Genomic DNA, 19,442 nt, shown 5'->3' with positions numbered 1-19,442 from the left:
TGCAGATGCTCAGGGTCTCCTGCCTGAACCTCAGAGTAGCTTCCTATCCAGCCCCCCTCAAGCCGTCTTCGCCGAGCTCCGGAGCGGCCGTGCCCGCGGGCCTGGGTGTCTGTGCCTGCCGCCGGGGGAATGTGCAGCGTGCCTGGGTGGATTCACTGCAGTGGTCGCCGGTCATCCTGGGGGCAGACCCAGGCTCTGTGTGGCCTTCCGGGCCCTGAGTGGGGCTGCAGCCCTGCCCTCGAGGCTCTCACAGGCTGCACACACGTGCCCTCCTGCTCTTCTTCTCCCGTTGTGATCCCATCACATTTGTCCAGCCTCTGAGTCTTGCCTGTGCCGTCCGCTCTCCCTGGGACGGGGATGCCCTTCCTCCGCCTCTGCTAGGCCAGCAGGTGCGACTCACCGCTGGGTCGGCCCAGGTGCCCCTGGCGGAGAGGCCTGACCATGGAGTCAAGAGCCTTGGGGTTTGTGTTGCTTCTGTTACTGCCTTGCTGGATGACTCTGGATTCATTCATTCTTCCCTCTGGAAGCTCGTTTTTTTTCCGGTGTAAAGAGGGCACACACCTGAGTGATTTCTAGGTCGCCTTCCAGTTCTAACCTCCCTAGTTTTGTGTTAGAGACGTAGCACGTGTGTCTTGCGTGGCTGGACAAGGGCCTTCCCCAGGTGCCTGGTGACAGGCTCAGCGCACAGTGCTGTTCGGCCGTGTTGTTAACCTGAGCGGGACCTCAGGAGCCTCCTGATTTGGGGGTGCACACGCTGCCGGGTCTCGAGCGTCCCCCTGCCCGGCCCCTCATCTTTCCTTCCTTATTTGCTGAGCAGGCGGCCAGGAGTGCTCACAAGGCCCTGCTCGAAGCTTTGTGCCCCGTGTGATGTGCAGTGTGGCACCAGCCTCTGACTTCTCGAGGGCTCTGTGGGTGCACCCTGCCGAGTGGAGTGTGTCCTCTGTGATGTGCTGGTCCTGAGGGACTTAGGAGCCAGGCGCTGGGACCTGGGGAGCAGGACAGTCCTCAGCCTGAAGCCGGGAGTGGGCGGGAGACGCCCCGAGGGCGGCGTGGGAGGCATCGGGCACTCCTCCTTGGCCTCGAGCATGCAGGCATCGGGTGTCCAGGCCCCTGGAGGTGTCGGGACCCGAGAGACGGACAAGGAACCAGGAGGCCGCCCCTTGAGCTGCAGCATGGCCGCCCCGGGGAAGGTGTGTGATGGGGTGCAGGGAGCTCAGCAGCCTGGACCCAGGAAGCCAGGCTCCCGTGCTCACGTCCCCTTGGGCTCTGTCCCCAGCGCTCAGAGAACTTACTGTGGAAGGCCCGGCTTACCTGGCAGTGGTCGTGGAGGCCCCAGGGAAGGGCAACGCCTTCCAGCTGGTGAGGGGCTCGGGGTCGAGGGAGCCTCTCTCCGGCTGGAACCCGCAGGGCGTTCCCGACGTCTCGTTCTTAGGCCTCAGTTTCTCCTTCGGCCCAGGTTGCCCCACCCTGTGGCCGCCGTGGGACCGGCATTGCACCGCTCCTCCGGCGAGTCGCTTTATAAATAGAAAGATACTTAACACCGAGCCTGGAATCAGGCAGGGAGGGTGGCTCCAGGCAGCAGTGTTTTAAAAATGAGCATTGATTTCTGGGGCTCTGCACACTGCATCTTAACCAGACCCACGCTGACACCCAGCACTCTGCTTGCCCCCGTGCCTGCTCCTTGCCTGCTTGGAGCACCCGCTGCCTAGCCCCGCCCCGCCCTCCCAGGGCTTGGGATCTGTCTACCCCACCTCTGTGGACGTCCTCTGCCGGGCGTGCGTCTGTTCGATGGGTCATTCATGCATTCGTTCGCTCATTTTCCCCTGTTAGGGGCCAGGCGCTGTGCTAGGTTCTGGGATCCCAGGATGGACAGGAACCCTCCCCGCTGCCCCTCCTCCCCGTCTGAGCACTGAGACTCGCAGAGTGGCAGGCAGAGCGAGCTTTAGTCCAGGGCTCTGAGTGCAGAAGAGAAGGTCTGGTTTTGCCTGGGATCGGGGAGGCGGGCTTGATGGAGAAAGCTGAGCATGGCCAAGGGAGGGCGTGCGTGTAAGCGTGGCCAGTGGACAGCCCCAACCAGGTAGCGCTGCACTTCTCCCTGCTAGCCTCCCACCGGTCAGAGGATGCTCTGTCAGTGTCTGCTGATTGACTAAAGTATTTTGTCCCTTGGCCTGGTCACAATTGAAAAGTTAGTTATAAGGAGACGAAGCCGTTGACTAAACAGCTTCACCACCACTAGGGCTTCCTTCCTTTTCATCCAGTGACTTGGACCCCTTTCTGGGGCCTGGTCACAGGCGAGAGGGTGTCAGCTCACTGTCAGGGAAAATCCCAAGGAAAATGTACCCCAGGTCCCATCTTTTCATCACACCCCGGCCCACCCTCCCCTACTTGGCCATGAACTGTGCGTGTTTTAGGTCCTGCTGAGTCCTGTCCAGTCTGCCCCAAGGTACCCACCAGGGCTGTTCTTCAAACACGCCTTAAAATCGGAGCCATTGAAGTGCTTCAGCAGGTGGGTGAAATGAGCGGGTCTGAGCGTTAGGAGGATGCCCGGCCGCCTCCCAGAGAGGGCCCTGGGGAGGAGGGGCAGGCGAGGCTGGGAGGGACCGAGGAGGTGCACCCCACTCCGGCCAGCACTGGACGGCCTTGCTTAACCGGATGCATACATTTTACTAACCTGGGGGGTGAACAGCGATAGGTTGGCTGTTTTAATTTGTATTTCCGTGACTTTTCGTGCAGCCAAGAAACAAAGTTGTGAAATTCCTCATGGCAGAAGTTCTTCACACAGAGCCCACCTCCCCGGTTGGTTACGTGGTTGGTGGGAAGGATGGTGCGGGTGCTGCCTGGGCTGTGGGGCTCTGCGAGCTCTGCCCTGGGAAGGGGTCTGGCCCGCTGCCTGGCCTCCCGTCAGATGGCGGGCTCCTCGTGGGCCACAAGCAAGTCTCGCGTCGTGCTTGACCTCTGTGAGCGGGTTAAGGCAGCGGGGTCTTCACCTCGTGCCCCAGGTCACAGGGCAGTGTCATCCCCTCCCCGCGGCAGACTGCATTGTTCTTTGTTTCTGCCCGTTTCCCTTCCTCTTCCCTCCCTGCAGTGCTCAGCGTAATATTTCTTGTGGTCTTTTCCCTCCATTTGCATTTCCATCTCCATCTGGTGACCCATAGGGATCGGGAGGTTTCTCACCCGAGTGCTAAACCCAGTGCCTGAGAGTTAGGCTTTCGGTAAAAATCAGCAGTCTTCTTCCCCTCACCGAGGGTTTCGTTGCAGTTTTCACAAAGAGCCAGGGAGATAGGTGGTATAGAGACACGGCCACTTCAAAGGCAGCGTGTGCGGACCGAGGAGACAGGTGGGGCCCAGGCTGCTCACAGCTGCTCTTGGCTGCTGTGACTGGAGGTGGGTTAGGTCCGCAGGCAGGGGCTCCGTGGTCAGGGGCTCCGAGGTCAGGGGCTCCGAGGCCAGGGGCTCCGTGGTCAGGGACTCCGTGGTCAGGGGCTCCGAGGCAGGGGCTCTGTGGTCAGGGGCTCCGAGATCAGGGGCTCCGTGGTCAGGGGCTCCGAGGTCAGGGGCTCCGAGGCAGGGGCTCCGAGGCAGGGGCTCCGTGACAGGGGCTCTGTGGTCTGGGGCTCCGAGGCAGGGGCTCCATGGGCAGGGGCTCCGTGGCATGGGCTCCATGGGAAGGGTCTCTGTGGCAGGGGCTCTGTGGGAAGGGGCTCCGTGATCTGGGGCTCTGAGGCAGGGGCTCTGTGGCAGGGGCTCTGTGGGAAGGGGCTCCAGGGAAGGGGCTCTGTGGTCTGGGGCTCCGTGGCAGGGGCTCCATGGGCAGGGGCTCTGTGGCAGGTGCTCTGTTGGAAGGGGCAGGTGAGCATTCTGGACAGGTCTGCGCCCTCTGCCGGGGAGCTGACGGGCAGGGGACACCCTGTGGCCGTCCCCCTTTGTTCCCATCACACACAGGGATCTGGTTGCTTGTCCTCTGATGTGGTTTCTCCTGGGAGGTGGAGGAATGAGAGTTATTCAGTAGCTTTTTAAGCAGAGGAATGTGTGATTTGAACAATGCTGGGCCCGGGATGCCCTGGATTCCTCAGTTGATGTTGGCATTAGACAGGAACCATCGGGGGCTGGAAATAGGCCGTGGGGCCCAGGCGGAGGGCCCATTGTTGGTGGCAACGCCATGGTCACCATCGCTCCTCATCCTGGAACCAGGGATGCCGCAGACAGGAAGGCACCTCCCAAAGTCATCTAGGAAGGAAGGGACTGGGCTGCTCCCATGCCGGGTGCATTGCATTACATGCCCGACACGACGCGGCCCAGCCGGGCTCCAGGTGGGGTGGGGTTCAGCCTGCCCGGGGTCGTGGCGAGCACCTGCTCCGGTCACCTGTCCCTGTCCTTAACAGCTCTCTTCTGGAGGCTTCCCCTTGTGTTTCAAGACCATTCCTCGCATCCTGCCTTAAGTGAAACAAGACTCTAGCCCACTGTCCTCAGCAAAGAGCCTTCGGATGCACGAGGGCCAATGTTTTCCCTCTGTTTGGGGGAACCAGCGGGAGGTGGTGTTTCCTTCAGCCACATGAGGCAGACAGCTGAGTAGATTTTGTAGCGGATAAAATATTGGCTCAGTTCAGAATTGGTTTTCTCTAGTTTAATGGGTTAGGAAGGTATAGTTCTGTGATGAGCTAATAACTTCATGCATTTTTTAAACCAACTTTGATTTGTTTCAGCAATCAAGAGAGGAATACGTGAATAAAGAGTCCATATTATCCATGGTCCGTTTGAGGTTTTGCTTCACTGTGACGTGGGCACTGATCTCCCGTTTTGCAGGCCAGCATCCTGCATCCACTTTCCCAGCCAGGGTTCTGTCCAGCAGATGATGTTGCTGGATCCCATGACTCAGGGATGCATTTTCCCTAGGATAAGACTTGCTCTGTCTTCTCACGGTACATGTAACTTATTGGCATCCTTTTAAAGCACATTTCCATCTTGGAGGGTGAATCCAAGTGTACTTCCCACAGTTGGGGTGGCCCCCTGCAGAAAGTAATTCGCTCTGAATTTTGTGCCTAGAAAGTACGTATTCTCATGGGCAGCTGGCCCATGTTCTGAGACTCTCGTGGGCCACGCATGTCACCTTGAAAGACCCAGGGCTGTGTTTCTCAAACTTTGTGACTCATTATGTGCGTGTGTGTGTGTGTGTGTTTATATGTGCATGCTAACCCTGAAAAAAATGTTCCGCAAAACTGCTGTGTGAGATACCTTCTGGTATTTTCTGTTTTGTTTTAATTTTTTAAAAATACTCTTCCTGACCCACTAAACGGATTTTATAACCCACTAATGAGAAATGACCCATCCGCAGTATGAAAAGCGCTCATCTGGGAGTTCCTACAGATGACAGCAAATGGAAACAATTAGCAAATTAATTCATTTGGGTCCTAGTCACACATCTGTTATACCTGTTATAGCTCAGATTCTTTATTTCTCAAAATTGGATTTTTCTTCTCTTTATTGACACTGATGCCTCCAAAGTAAGTGCCTGACCACCAGGAAGCTTGAATTTCATGCATTTTTACAAGGACCCTTGTCAGTCAGTATTTTAACGTCATGTTTCTAAAATAAATTTGATCTTAACTCAAGACATGGGTTTTTGTTTCACAGAAGATTATTTTTTAAAATAAAATTATAAACAGAGCCCTGCTTTACGAATTTGCTAGTTTACTCAGCCGTTTTCATTGAGCGTTTTCAAGGTGGAGTAAATTAGCAAATGAATAAATGAGCATACCCGTGAGTTGGAGCTGGGGATTCAGAAATGCCACCTTCCTGCCCTCAAGGAGCTCACCTCCAAAAGAGAGGGGAGAGACCTGCTGAGGAAACACAGTGAAGAGCAGAGGCACTCATGGAGGCTGAGTCAGAATGACTGACTTAGGGAGGTCGGAGGGCAGGGGCCAGACAAGGAGCAGATGGGTTTGAGTTGGGTCTTGCAGGATGCATAGGAGTTCAAGTGGAAGGTCTGCCAGGTTGTGCTGAAGGAGCTGGTCTGCTCTTCAAAGAAATTTGGAATAGAACCAGCCAAGTTTTTAAGTTGGGGCAACGTAAGATCAGCTTACTTTAGAAGGATGATTGTGAGGACAAACGTGAAAGGTGCTCAGGAGATGGAGATGGGGAGAGAGAAACCAGGCAGAGGTGTTGGTAATAGTCTCGTGTAGGTTTCGGAAGGAGGATGAGGTTGCCAAGGGGATGAAGGAGAGGAAGACGGATGGGTTCGAGGCCCTGGGAGCTGGCTTGCATCTGTGGGGTGAAGAGGTAAAGTAACAGAGTCTGAGGAATCTCTCTCTCGGTTTCTAGTTTAAGTGACCACATTGGTGGTGATGCTATTAACAGTAGAAAATACCAAGGGAGGAACAGGTAGGTGTTGGAGAGAGAAGATAACGAATTTAGATTTAGATCTGTGGGTTTGCGTTTCTGTTGGACGTCTGGCTGGAGATGCTCCGGTGCTCAGTGACCTTGGGAGGCAGGGGCGGGGGGGACGCATCTGGAGTAAGATGGAGCAGCCTCTCTTCCTTCTTTGGCCACACGCTCCTGGTCTGTGTGGTCCAGGGCCTGAGCTCTCTCATTCGTCAAATGGGGAAGCAGTGTTCATCTTGCAGGGTTGTAATGAGGATTGGAGAAAACAGATATTAACATCCTGGCACAAGGCAAGCACTCCAAAGTGCCGTAGCATCACTCTTAGAGATGTGGGCTGAGAGGAAGGGTCCAGGGCTCACATCTCAGTTTTGCCACAAAATTACAGGTGTCCTCGGACAAGTTACATCACTTTTCTGGGCCTCAGTTTCCTCATGTGGATACGGAAGGCACTGAATTTGACCATCTCTTACGTGCATTCTAGGGCAAGAATTCTGTGATGTTCTGAACGATGAGAGAATTTACCAATATACTGGATGTTAGAACTGGGGCTTTAAATCACTAGTGTCTGTAAGGATGGAGAAAAACTAACAAGATGAAAGATAGTGGGCAGATGTTTACAGTTTCCCCTGTAGCCCAAGTCCTTACTTGGGTTACTTAGATGTAGAAGAGGCAGGATTTTTTTTTTTTTTTTGCGGTACGCGGGCCTCTCACTGTCGTGGCCTCTCCCGTTGCGGAGCACAGGCTCCGGACGCGCAGGCTCAGCGGCCATGGCTCACGGGCCCAGCCGCTCCGCGGCATGCGGGATCTTCCCGGACTGGGGCACAAACCCGTGTCTCCTGCATCGGCAGGTGGACTCTCAACCACTGCGCCACCAGGGAAGCCCAAAGAGGCAGGAATTTTGATCGGGAAGCTCTGGTTTGAAGCGCTTGAGGTGAGACAGCGGGCAGGCCCTGGTGCCGCTCAGGACTCTGTCTCCGACGGTCACAGTGTGAAGGGAGATGGTCCCAGGCTGCACTGGTGGGGATGGAGCGTCCACAGCCAGCCAGTCTGTGGCCACTTGCAATGTTCAGATTCCATGGAGCAGAGTGTCCAGCTCATTCATCAAGTGCTCGGTCACCAAACGATTCTGTGCCCCTACTACGTGCCAGGGGCTCAGACGTAGCAGTTCAGGGCACTGCGTTTCAGGGAGGGCAGGAAGACGAGTTGGGCCGGGTGGCAAAGCCCTGCAGGCTGCTGAGAAGGGGGTGTGTTGCTTGGAGAGAGAGGCTCGAGCGACTTGACACTGTCTCCCTACGTGTGACAGGCTGGCACCTGGGAGAGGAATTCGGCCTCCGCTTTACCGCTCCAGAGGGAAGAACTAATTCTTTTAGCCAGGGTAACGATGATGATGCTAATGAAGAGAAATATCATCTACTCTTTATTAAGTGCAGCGCATGCTGGGTACTAAATCAGGCACGGTGTGTACATCACGCACGGGCTCCGTGCACGTACTGTACTCGTGATTCATGGAGCAGCGAGTGACATGTGAAAGGGCAGAGCTCCTGTCACCAGGCTGATTCCATGGCCAAGCCGCCCAGGTAGAAGTCAGAGGTGGGCAGGTAGGGCTCACTTAGGGAACAGCTGCCTGCTGACAGCGTTCAAGCAGCGGGTGAAGGCTGTCTGTGCAGGGTCTCCCCAGGGCGTTTCTGCAGAGCGGAGGAGATTGGAGGTAAGCGAGTAACTCTTCCTGGGCTCCCTGGATCCTCAGGAAGCCCTCGGGGGAGGTAGGCTCTAGGTCCATTTTGCAGACAGGCAGACTGCAGGCACCTCAAGGCGTTCAGTGGCTTGCCCAGAGTCGCACAGGCCCTGAGAGACAGGACTCAAGCCTGGGTCTCCTGATCCCCCCCGCCCTTCCTGCCGCCCGCTCTGCCCCCCCAAACCCGCCCCGCAGTCCTGCCTTCTGGGCTTCCTTGCGCCTGCTCTTCCCTGCTCCTTTCTGGACCCCACAGAGCCCCAGGCTCCAGACGGAGGCCACGGCCAGCACCCTGGCTGGTGGAGAGGTGTTACCACAGCCAGTGCGTGTGCGTGTGCGCGCGTGTGCGTGCCGTGGAGGCCCTGCGGGCGGTGAAGTCTTGGGGCTGTGTGTGATGTGGCATAGGCAGGCTGGAGCTCCTGGCACTGCGGGGCTGGTGGACAAGGCGGTGGGGGATCTTGAGGGGCAGGTGCTCTGCGCTGCCCCCTGCAGGCCCCGGCGCTGCCGTCCTTTCTGAAAGGTGGGCCCGAGGCAGCAGGTTAGGGAAGTTAATTGCTCCGTTAATTTACCCAGATCAGACAGGCTCTCTGCTTGGGAGATGCCCTGCCGATGGAAGGAGGAAGCTGCTAATTGGCCAGTTCTGGTTCCTGATGGGGCCCTGGGGGGATAGGGAGTGTCCGAGGGCCTGCTAAGCTCCCTGGGCCTGTGCCCCCCACCCCCCTCAGCCGATGGCCTTGGTCTTGGCCTGTAGGCGAGCTCTCCTCTTTCCTTTCCTTTTCTCTCTCTCCCTGGGCTTTTCTTCCCTCTCCTTCCCCATTTTTCTGTTGACACGAGATGCCACCAGGAGAGCCAGCTGGGCCAGATTTCCAGACATCGTTCCTTCATTCGCTAAGTGCTCGTGGGGTCCCTGGCTTGGGACTGGGACGTGGTGGAAGCTGAGGGGACGTGGCGAGCATCCGACTATGCCCTGCTCTCCCGAGGCCAACAGTCCGCTGGCCAAGACGTGACCTGACCACGCGCTGCTCGGGCTGAGTCAGCGAGCCCACGTGATGGGGGCGGCGAGGCGGGGGGCCGTGAGCAGGGGGATTGTCACTGGGCCATAGGCCCGAGGAGCCCCCAGGCTGGAGGGGGGAGGCTAACGGAAGCCTGGAACCGGGGCAGCTGGAGAGAGCTGAGCCAGGCGCGCAGGCCTCCCCGAGGCTGGGAAAGGGTGCTGGGTTCAGGGTCAGGGTGGGTGCAGGATGGATCGAAAGCCATCTCTAGGGGGGCGCAGGGAGCCCTAGGTGTCTGTGCTGTGCAGCTGTGTCGGGGTGAGGGCCTGAGGGTGAACAAAGGCAGAACCCGTAGCGTTGACTCTACAGCACGAGGGGGAGGGGCAGCCCTGCAGTGACTTCATCCTATTGTTCTGTGCCCCCCCCATCCCCCTGCATTAGGCACGTCTGTGAGGATGGGCTCCGGCTGACTGAGTGCTTTTGGCAGATCTGTCCCTGCTGGAGGGGAGATTTTGGCCAGGATGCCTCCCCAGCTGGTGTGACTTCAGATTACGGACTGAAATGTCTCAGCGCCACTTTGGTGATCGTGTGCAGATGTCTCTTCAGGAGACGCACCAAACAGGGCAGGGGGGCGGGTCTCACACCCCCCAGATCCTCTGGTTTTGGAAGATTTCCTAGAGGTGTTGGGACTTGAGTTGCTGCTTGGGTAGTGGATCCAGTGAACCACTTTCTCAAGGCGGGCAGGGGGGTCAGTAACAGAGGAGGTCATCGTAGTCCTGGCTTCAGAAATTCTGACTTTGGTCCCCGCCGGCCGAGGCCTCTGAAGCCGGGGCCTGGGCAGCTCGCTGAGGGAGCCTGGGACTGGATGGCAGTGTGAAGGCCTTGGTGCAGGTCATCTCATTTTCCGTACGATGCTCTCTGCACCTACTTTGAGGACAGTCACTTGTGTGAAATCCCTTTCAACAATGTACCTTTTTTTTTTTTTTTTTCTGTAAACGCAGGCTGTTGTCATTGCTTTTACAGTTATAATAGAAATGTTCAGCAGAGTCTGGAATGATGGAAGCCGGGGGAGGGGAAGGGAGGAGAGTGGACTCAGTGGTCTCTGAAGACCCTCAGCTTCTGGGATCTTCCTCCAACAAGGAAATTCAAGGAATTTCCCGCTTCCTCCCCCTAATGCAGGTGGTGGGTCTGTTTCTTTAAGGTGTGGGTGGCAGGTTCCCTCTCGAGGTAGACGGGGAGCAAGGGGATAGGTCGCGGAGCTCCCTAATTACAGCACCTTCTGGATCTCCTTCCCTCTTCCCCTGGGTGCTGATGTTGCTTAAACGGAACAATTAGAGCCGGAGGATGTGGCTGGGAGCCTCAGGCAGGTGTGACCTGTCTGCCCTGGGCTTGCTGATGTCCTGTGGCAGGAGGCTGGCGGTGGGAACAGCTCACACCCAGGGTTTCTGTTCTGTGCGTTGCTTCTCCAGGCAGCTCCTGGTTGCTGGAGGTCCTACGGAGGAGGGTGGATTGGAGCAGGGCGTCCGCATCGCACGACTTCAGGGAACCGTCTTCCCGGAGAACACAGTGTAACCGTCCCCCCGGAGCTGGGGGTGGCAGCCCTCCGGGAAAGGGCTGCAGCTTGGGGTGCCCCTGTTTTGTCACTGAACTCTCTTGATTCCTTGGTTCTGTGGTCTCTGTCCTCAGGTCTGTTGCCCAGTGGGGTCGGCAGAAATGTACGTAGTAGTGTTGATACTGATGACGGCCCTTGACACTGAGTTGTCCGTCTACTGCTTCCGTCACATGTGGTTCAAACACATTTAGAAACAACCACTTGATCAACAAGGGTTTGTGGAGCGTAGCTGTGAGCCAGCACCGTGCACAGTCGCTGGGGAGACCGAGAGGGGACAAGGCTGGGGGCCCAGTGAGTGAGCCGTTCCCAGGTCTTCTGTCCACATCGTGGCCTGTCTCGAGTTGTCAGGCCCCGGAGGGTGGGTGCAGTGGGAGCTCAAGCGTGGTTGGAATGTCTAGGGGTAGGCAGGGCGGGACCAGGACTCATTCTGATGTGGAAACTCAGGGGTCACATTCAGCAGTGGAATCTGGGCGTGCCCAGGGCAGCCCTTGACTCACTTTCCCACGGCTGGTGGATCTGAGGGCGTGGACGGGAGTTTCCGGCCCCTCCTAGGAGGGCTGCGGTCACAAAGGATGACCGGCCCCCTTCGGAGCTCCCCAGGTCGGTGCTCCTCTGTGAGTTGGCTGCTCCTGCCTGCACCCTGGGCCACCAGCCCGCTGTGGTGACGAGCTGCAGCTGGGCCCGCAGAGCTTAAAATAGCTGGGTGAGCTGGCCGCTTTGCATGTGGGGCGCCCGCGGGGCGTGATGGGCAGCTGCCTGGAGTTGGGGCGCCAGTGGCTCTGACCCAGGGGTGGGCAGTGCTCTTTGGGAGTTTCTCCCGATCTCAGGGCTGGGGGACAGGGGGCGGTGTGGCTGGGGGCTCAGGTGTGGCTGGTGCAGAGGGGACTCGAAGAGCTTGTCTTTCCCAAGACCTTTTAAGGGAAGGCCTCGAACCTGACCTTGGGGCCTCCTGCTGTAGAGTCAGAGGGCTTCAGACCCGGCATCCTTTAGCCACGTAGGGTCCCGTACAGCCTAAATGAGAAGAGAAAATGAGACGCAGAGGTGCGGTGCCAGGTCACGGGCACCTGGAGTCCCAGCCGGGCGGGCACTGACCACTGGGCCTCTCCCTCCCCAGCTGCCTCCTGTTGGGCTGGGCAGAAGCCTTCTCTGGGCCTTCCTTCACTCAACAAGTATTTCCTGACTACTGACCACGTGTAGAGCTGTCCTTGGCTGCGGAAACACAGCCAGAACCCTGCCCTCATGAAGCTTAGTTCTGGTGAAGATGAGAGATCCTAAACCATCAATGAATAAAAAAGCAAATTACACCGTACGCTGGGGTTAAGTGCTGTGCAGAGAGCGGAGCTGGCTGATACTGGGTGCCCTGGGGGAGGTACAGAGTTCAGCGGGGCAGCCCTTGAGGAGGTGGCTTTGGGTGGAGCTGTGAAGGAGTGAGTGCTGGCAGAGCAGACGCCTGGGGCAGGGGTGACCCAGAGGAGGGAGAAGCCGGCGTGAAGGCTGCCCCGTGAGAAACAGCAGGAAGGCCCGAGTGGCCGGAGTGGAGGGATGAGCGGGACGGACGTGCGTGTGTCAACGGGGAAAATGCTGCGAGGGCTTCGTCTCTTACCCTGGGAGAGATGGGAGCCGTTAGAGGGTTTTGTTTTTTTATTTTTTGGCCGCGCAGCATGCGGGATCTTAGTTCCCCGACCAGGGATCAAACCCGTGCCCCCTGCAATGGAAGCGTGGAATCCTAACCATGGGACCGCCAGGAAGTCCCCCGTTCGAGGGTTTTGAGAAGAGCAGGGACCTGGCCTGACCTACATTGTATGGGAGCTAATGTCAGCGGTCTTTTTCTGGTTATTAGGCCACCGGTGGGGGACCCCGGGAGACCCTCCCCATGACGTGTCCATCCTCCATTCCTGTCCCCACCCCCAACGTGCGACTTCTCCTGGGAGGACAAGCAGGGTGCTGGGTTCTTCTCCTTGCCTTGGAGTTTCTCCTGGACCGAGGGAGCTGGGCCGTTGCAGTGGTTGGCCGGAGGCTGCTCGTGCTGGCGGTCAAGAGCCTGTTAGTAAAGAAGCAGGAAATTTGCCATCAGGAGCTAGAAACTGGCCACGGTGGGAGTATTTGCACTGTGAAAAGTGGCGAGCACGACGAGTCACGGCTTTTCCCCGGAGAGCTGGCTGATAAATGTGGACAGCCCACCCCCGGTTGTCATCCGCACTCTCCCTGGGCCGGGGTTTCGGGGGGCGGGGCCTCTGCCTGCTTTCATTGGCACCCACACCAGCGTTCAGGCTCTAGGAGGTCGGAATGCAGGGGACATGTTGGCTGGGGGGTGACGTGGGGGTGGTGCTGGCGTGTCCCCTGGGACTTCCAAAGCAGGTCCACGGGCCGGCGACGGGGGGCTTCTCTGTTGTTCCTGGATGCGTGGTCCTGAGGGCGCTCGCACCCCACCTCTTTCCTTCCCTTTGCTCCCTCTGTGCGTGTGGGACGGCTCTGTGCCTCTGTGCATAAGAGCAGGGTCCAGCACCAGGCCCGGGCAGAACCACTAGGCGTAAGGAGAGGGCTCTGTTCGGAGTGACGGGCCCCAGCCCTGCCACTGACCAGCTTAGAGGAGCCCTATGCTCTTCGGGTCTAGTCTCCTCGTGTGTATCACACACGCATGCGGTGAGGACCGCATCTAGACCCAGCTGAGTCCCCGTGATCACGCCTTTGCATCGATGTGCAGCGCCTGGGGCCCCTCCTCCACCCGCCTCCAGTGGGGGTGACAGCCCAGCATGCTCCCACTTCCTCCAAGAAGCCTTCCCGGATAGGCCAGGCCTCCCTGCCCTCGGTTCACGCCACCCGCTCTGGCTTGTGCTCGAGCTGCCTTTTCAGTTTTCAGCTCCTCCCCTGGGTGGACGCGGGCTCCTCGGTCACAGCCACAGCGGCGAGCCCAGGGCGGCCCACAGTGGGTGCTTGGGGAGTCTTAGTGACTGGTAATGACTATCTGTGTCCTTGATCTTCGTATGGAGCCCTTGAATGTGCTGGCTGGTTGTGTGTGTGTAGATGGAAGGTTCTGGGGTGTGGACGGCCCACCTGGTAAAGCCCTTTCCCAGCAGTGCCTCTCTGCCCCCCGGAGTCCTCCCTAACCCCACTCTGCAGACGAGGAAATGGAAACAGGGTCACTCCTTCGTTCATTCATTCAAAAAACGTGCACGCTACTCCGAGAGCTGTGCGTCTGTGGTCCGGGTCACACAGGTGGCAAGTGTCAGAGCTGGGCCTGGGCCTGGTTCCCTGCAGTCTGAGCATGTGCCTTGTGCTGCCGTTAGGACGAGCGGGCACCCACGGAGGGATGCTGGGTGAGGCGACGAGGGGCGGCCTCGGTGGTCAGGGCCTGATCCCGCTGTGTTGTCCCGCCCAGCCGAGGCTGGCATTTCCTCCGGCAACGGTGTGGGGGAGGGGGAGAGCAGGTGTGCCCTGGCGCCCAGCCCAAATGGGATATGGAGGCGCCCCCTGGGGCCGGAGCTCGGGGAATGAGTGACACGCAGTCACCCAGATGCATCAGGCCTCGCGGAGCCCAGCCACATTCTCTGAGCTCCAGGCTGGACATCTGAGCCCCTCCAGGGTTCAGGAGGGGACCGAGGCTGGCCGGTGACCCTAGAGAGGGCCTCCAGGGCGAGGACAAACGGCGGTGATCTGGCAAGATGCACGCCCATCGGCAAGGCTGAGGGCGGTGTTGGTGGGCGTCCAGTGCATGGAGCTAGGGCACAGGTCAGGACTGACAGAGCACAGTGCCGGAGGTCACAACCCCACGCTTGAGTACTTGTGTCAAATCCCTGGGGAGCCAGAGAAGGTTTTCAGTTGGCGAGAGGGGCAGCGTGGCACCCCCAGGGCTCTGTCTGAGAATAGTTACGTGGCAGCCGGTGGCAAGGTTAATGGTGGAGGGGACGGGAAGCAGGGACCCCGGGAGGGAGAACTGGGCCAGCAGGAGCCTCTGCTTGCAGGGCTGTGTGTGCCGTCTGCATCCTGGGAGGTTTTGCGCAAGGCTGCGTCCCCCTCGTGTGTGCGCGGGACCCACCAGCAACGACCCCCTGCTAGAGCAACCGGAGAGACTGTGGAAAGAACCTTCCTAGGAGTTTCGGCACCGACAGCAGACCACCTGCAGGTCTGGGGCGGCCCAGATGCTCCTCTGAGGCCCCTCAGTAGGAGGCAGCCCGAATGGCAGCCTCCTGGACACGGGGCAGCCTGAGTGGGCACAGGGGAGGGAGCCTTACTTTACAGAGTGGCCAGTGCTTCATGGCTTCATGCACTGAGACCGCCGAGTCCTCAGACAGCCCCGTTCTACCCAACAGAGACGCGCCCACCACTCATCCCCACGCGGCTCATTCCCTTCCGCTGGGGGGCGGGGGGGCTGCGTGCCGCCTCCCCTCCCCCGTGGCTTCAGAGCAGACGGGGTCCCGGCCACTGTTCCTTCCCCGTCTTCTTTGGAGCATCTACAAATGCTGTGTGCCTGCTGCTCTCCCTGCAGTGGCTCCAGCCTCAGTGAAGAGGCAGGAAGAGGCAGCGGCTCCTGAGTCGGCGGGAGGGTCCCAGCCGCATGGGCTGCTCACACAGGCTGGCCACTGTGTCAGAGAGCGTTGTCCCAGCTGGCGGTCAGTGCCCTCCATGGAGTGGCTGAGGAACATTAGATTTGCTGGGTCAGGAAATTCCACTGGGGCATGACAGTGACCTTCGGGCTTCATTACACTTCCTGGGCCCACTGCCGGGCCTTATCTCGTTCTCCGCAAGCCGCCTGCCCTCCCTGATAAGCGAGCGCCCATCACGGTGCTTCATTGCTCCCGGCATCCGGGAGCGGATGGCGTGGTGTGTGCCCACCGCACACAGCAGGCCCTTCTGGGGCATCTGACAGGGAGGCTGATTGGGCTTGGGGTGAAAGGTGGGGCTCGTTTGGGACTTGCCTGGAAAAAAGGGCCTGTGAGCCCAGGGGGGGCTGCTCCCTGGGTGGGCCCTCAGCCTGCACCCCGCATCCTGTAAACCTGCTCAAATAGGAGGCGTGGCAGCCCTCACTCCCCTCCCAAAGGCAAGGCCCATTCTCCTGAAGAGTGGCTGTCACCTTGCTCGAGGCTCCCACGAGGCCCTCTGTCTGCACGCGTGTGTTCGGTGGTGATCTCACAGCTCCTGTGTGCTGGGCACTGGCTCTGAGCCAAGGGCTGGGATACAAAGATGATGGACACAGCCCCTGCCCTGAAGGGGCTCACGGTCTGGGGCCAGGACGTTGGTGAGAAGGTAGCTCCATGGTGGGACGGACTCAGGTGCGTTGGTGCTCCAAGCAGAGGCCCGAGTTTGGCTGTGGACGCTGGCAGTCAGGGTGCGGGGAGGGAGGTCCAGGCAGAGGAAGCAGCAAGTGCCATGGCTGGGGGCGAGGCAGACGTGGGAGGTCTGTTCTGGTGGGAGGTTAGCCAGGTAAGGGCGGGGGTGGGAGAGCACCTGGCGTCCAGGGTCATTTCTGCTTCACCCCCGCCTCCCTTCCCAGTCACTTGCCGCGAAACCTCATTTTGGCTGGGTGTGTGGACGTGTCCTCCCCAGACGTCCTGGGCACTCGTCTCCCTCTGGCTTCGCCCAGCCTTTTCCCACCAGGATGCTCTTCCTTCTGCTGCCCTGACCGGTCCTGCCATCTCCCAAGAAACAAGGTAGGTCCCATTTCCCTGGGTGGGAATTTCAGGGCTGGAAGGGGCCTTAGAGAAGCAACCAGTAGAAACTTCCTATTCTGTAGTCGAGGAGGTGGAGGTAATTGGCGTCCTGAGGCTTTGTCCCTCAGGCGACCCAGGAAGCCCTTCTTTGGCGGTGCTGCCATCCCAGCCCCCGTGCTCCCCGTCCTTTGAGCTCCTCCTCTCTTGTTCACCCAGCATTCTCTGGTCCCGCTGCTGGTCACGCATTGTCCTGGGTTCAGCCCCTGCTGCCCTGGGGTTTATGGTCCGGTAGGAGAGCCAGACAGCAAACTGTCACTCAAGTAAGCATGTGCTTCCAAACGGACAAGTGCTGCAAGAGAAATGGAGCTCTGAGAATTTAGGCTTTAATTTAGACGGGGTGGGAGGGGAGCCACAAAACCAGAAGAGACCGTTGTGAAGCACTCACAAGAACTCAGGGGTGAGAAGAGGTGGTCACAGCAGCAGGCACCGGGGCTGAGGAAATGGTTAAGACACAGCCCCTGCCTCCTTTGAGAAGCTCAGTGACTAGAGCAGAGGCAGGTAGACAAACTAATTTGTCTGGACGAAGATCTGGGGGCCTGAAGGAGGAGGGGCAAACCTCTTCCCAGGGAAGGAGGTGCCGCCCTTGGTAGAAGGTCCTGAGCAATACATCCCTCCTTCTAAGGGCACCCCTCCCACTGCAGCCAAACCCAGTTCTTTGTTTGTTTTCCTTACTGGTCTCAGAAACTAAGCAAATAACAAACACATTGACCTTTAGTTCCTTTCTACCCCAGCCCTTTTATTATCATCACCGTCCTTGTGAATCCTGGCCAAGTCTGGTGATGGCAAACTGGAGGCCCACCCCTGCCCCCTGCCCCAGACCCTCCTCATCCCCCCCATGCAGAGTGAACCTTCATGCCAACATCCTGGGGTGTGGCCCCTGTTGGGCACCGCTCCATCCTCCTCCCCCTGCCCTCTTTCTTTTTAAAATTTATTGAGGTGACCTTGGTCTCTAACATCATATAGGTTTCACGTGTACAACATCGTATCTTGACTTTTGTATACTCTGCAGCACGCTCACCACCAAGGGGGTGGTTTCCAGCCATCACCCTACAGCTGCCTCCCTCCCCCTCCCCCTCTGATGACCACTGCTCTGTTCTCTGTGTCCACGTATTTGTTTTGGTTTGGTTTGGTTTGTTTATGTATTTAATATCTGACACATGAGTGAAATCATACGGTATTTGTCTTTCTCTGTCTGACTTATTTCACTTAACCCGTGAGGTCCATCCATGTTGTCACTAATGGCAGGGTTTTGTCTATTTCGTGGCTGAGTCGTGTTCCATCATATATACACCACGTCTTTTTTATCTATATTCATCCATCGTCCATCCTTGTTCCCTTTTGGCACCATCGGTCAATGGTTTGCTTAGCAATCAAAGCATTTTCTACATTGCTGAAGAGGATCCCAATTTGGGAGTTTAAAAATTAAGCTGAGGTGAATAAGGCTCCCTTCTGTAATGGTGGCCCCTCTGGATGGCGAGTGCCCCTCTGTCTTACCTGAATTCTGGTGGGGCCGCCCTGCCTGAGCCTCGGAGGTCCAGGATGCCTCACGAGCTACACATGTTGTCAGATACAGAGATACTCAGTGTGGGACCAGAAGGGGATCTGTGTGGCCCATCACCTGTGTGCAGGTTAGCGAGAGCCCAAAGGCCTGAGAGACGCAGGGAGAGGCCAAGAGCTTGGCATCACTCTGAAGCTGCAACATGCAACATCTCCCCAGCTGCCAGGCAGCAGAGATGTTGCATGTTGATTTCACGTAGTCACATCTCTTCCTCCCCTCTGGGAATTCTGTACCTGCTTACTTTTTTTGTTGTCTAAAGAAAACAAAAGGAAAGAAGAAGGCAGCTCTGCCTTGTTCACGTGCTCTGAGACCCTCAAGGGCCGTCTGTACCTTCCAGCTCTCCTGAGCCTGGCGAGTAGATGAGGACCATGACGGGGGAGAGGTGGTGTCTCACATCACCTTCTCTCTCTGGTGGCTCCTTCTGCACCCAAAGTCTAAGGACTTGAGGCAGCACAGCAGCTGACCTCGCCTCTCCACCCCGCTGCCAGGCCTGGCTTACTAGGGCCCCGATTCTGTCACGTGCCCCACTTCTTGGGAAGCCCCGGGATGAAGCTCAGACTCCTAGTGTCACTCGAGGCCCCCCAGGCCCCGTCTCCTCACTGCCCCCGAAGTTCCCCTAGCCGTGCTCTCCCGCCTCCCGTCCCTGCCACGCCCGCTCCAGCCAGCCCTTCTCCGAGGGGAGGCCAAACTCCAGCTCCGTGCCGTCCTATCATGGCACGTGTGCGCTCTGTCATTCTGCTGTGGGCTTCTCCAGGGATGGTCTGGAGTGGGGTGGAAGGCTGGTCTGTTCACTACACCTCGAGCTCCTTGGGGCCACGGCCATGTCTCACTCACCTTTGTCTCTCCCGGTGCCCCTGCTCAGTGTCCTGCCCACGATGAGCTGTCTATGACGCATGAGTGGTCTCTTCATGGTGGCAGTGGAGGACGACGCTCTGACTGAAACCGCCTGCCCGTGGCTGGTCTGCCGGCTTTGCCCGAGCTGCCTCCTGTCGGGGACTCAGTTCCTGTCTTGCAAACTACCTTCGCCCCTCACCCTTCCTTCTTCCAGCCCGCTGTACGATAATGTAGGGCCATCTCCTGGGGGACTCCCCTTTGCTGACGACCGGTCCAGTGGCACTGCCCTGACCACCCCTCTCCCCTTTGCCCCTTACTCAGGTCCTTCTGCTCATGACCTCTCATCAGGCTCCCTGTTATGCTTTTAGATTCTGTCTGTTAGACTGGCAGATTCCCAAGGGCAGGAACTAGGTTTAGAGCCCAAGAGAGTAAAGAACATGGGCTTTGAAATCACAGTTTCCTTATCTGTAAACTGGGGATAATAACCATACGTATCTTGTGGGGCTGCCCTGAGGATTCTGTGAGTTACTGCGGGTGATGCTTGGTGCCTGGGATACGCTGGGGCCTTGCAAATAGGAGTTGCTCTTATACTTCTGATCTAAGCTGGGAGCGAGCCCTCACGGGACCT

The 19,442-nt window shown here is 58.1% G+C and overlaps 1 protein-coding gene across 3 annotated transcripts in view; it reads left to right on the top strand.

Annotated features, from left to right (window-relative positions):
• Positions 1-19,442, top strand: part of TSPAN9 (tetraspanin 9) — a 182,130-nt gene that overhangs the window by 80,663 nt on the left and 82,025 nt on the right. The window contains exon 1 of one of the 3 annotated variants that reach the window (XM_082636554.1): positions 16,344-16,362. The exons of the other annotated variants lie outside the window; for them this stretch is intronic. The gene's annotated coding sequence lies outside the window, so the exon portion shown is untranslated. Of the gene's footprint in view, positions 1-16,343; positions 16,363-19,442 lie in introns of those variants that run through there. 3 annotated transcript variants of the gene reach the window in all.

This window comes from Mesoplodon mirus (assembly GCF_964341445.2).
Source record: "Mesoplodon mirus genome assembly, chromosome: 11".
In the NCBI taxonomy this organism is placed as follows: domain Eukaryota; kingdom Metazoa; phylum Chordata; class Mammalia; order Artiodactyla; family Ziphiidae; genus Mesoplodon; species Mesoplodon mirus.
This window is presented reverse-complemented; position numbering and strand designations above follow the sequence as displayed.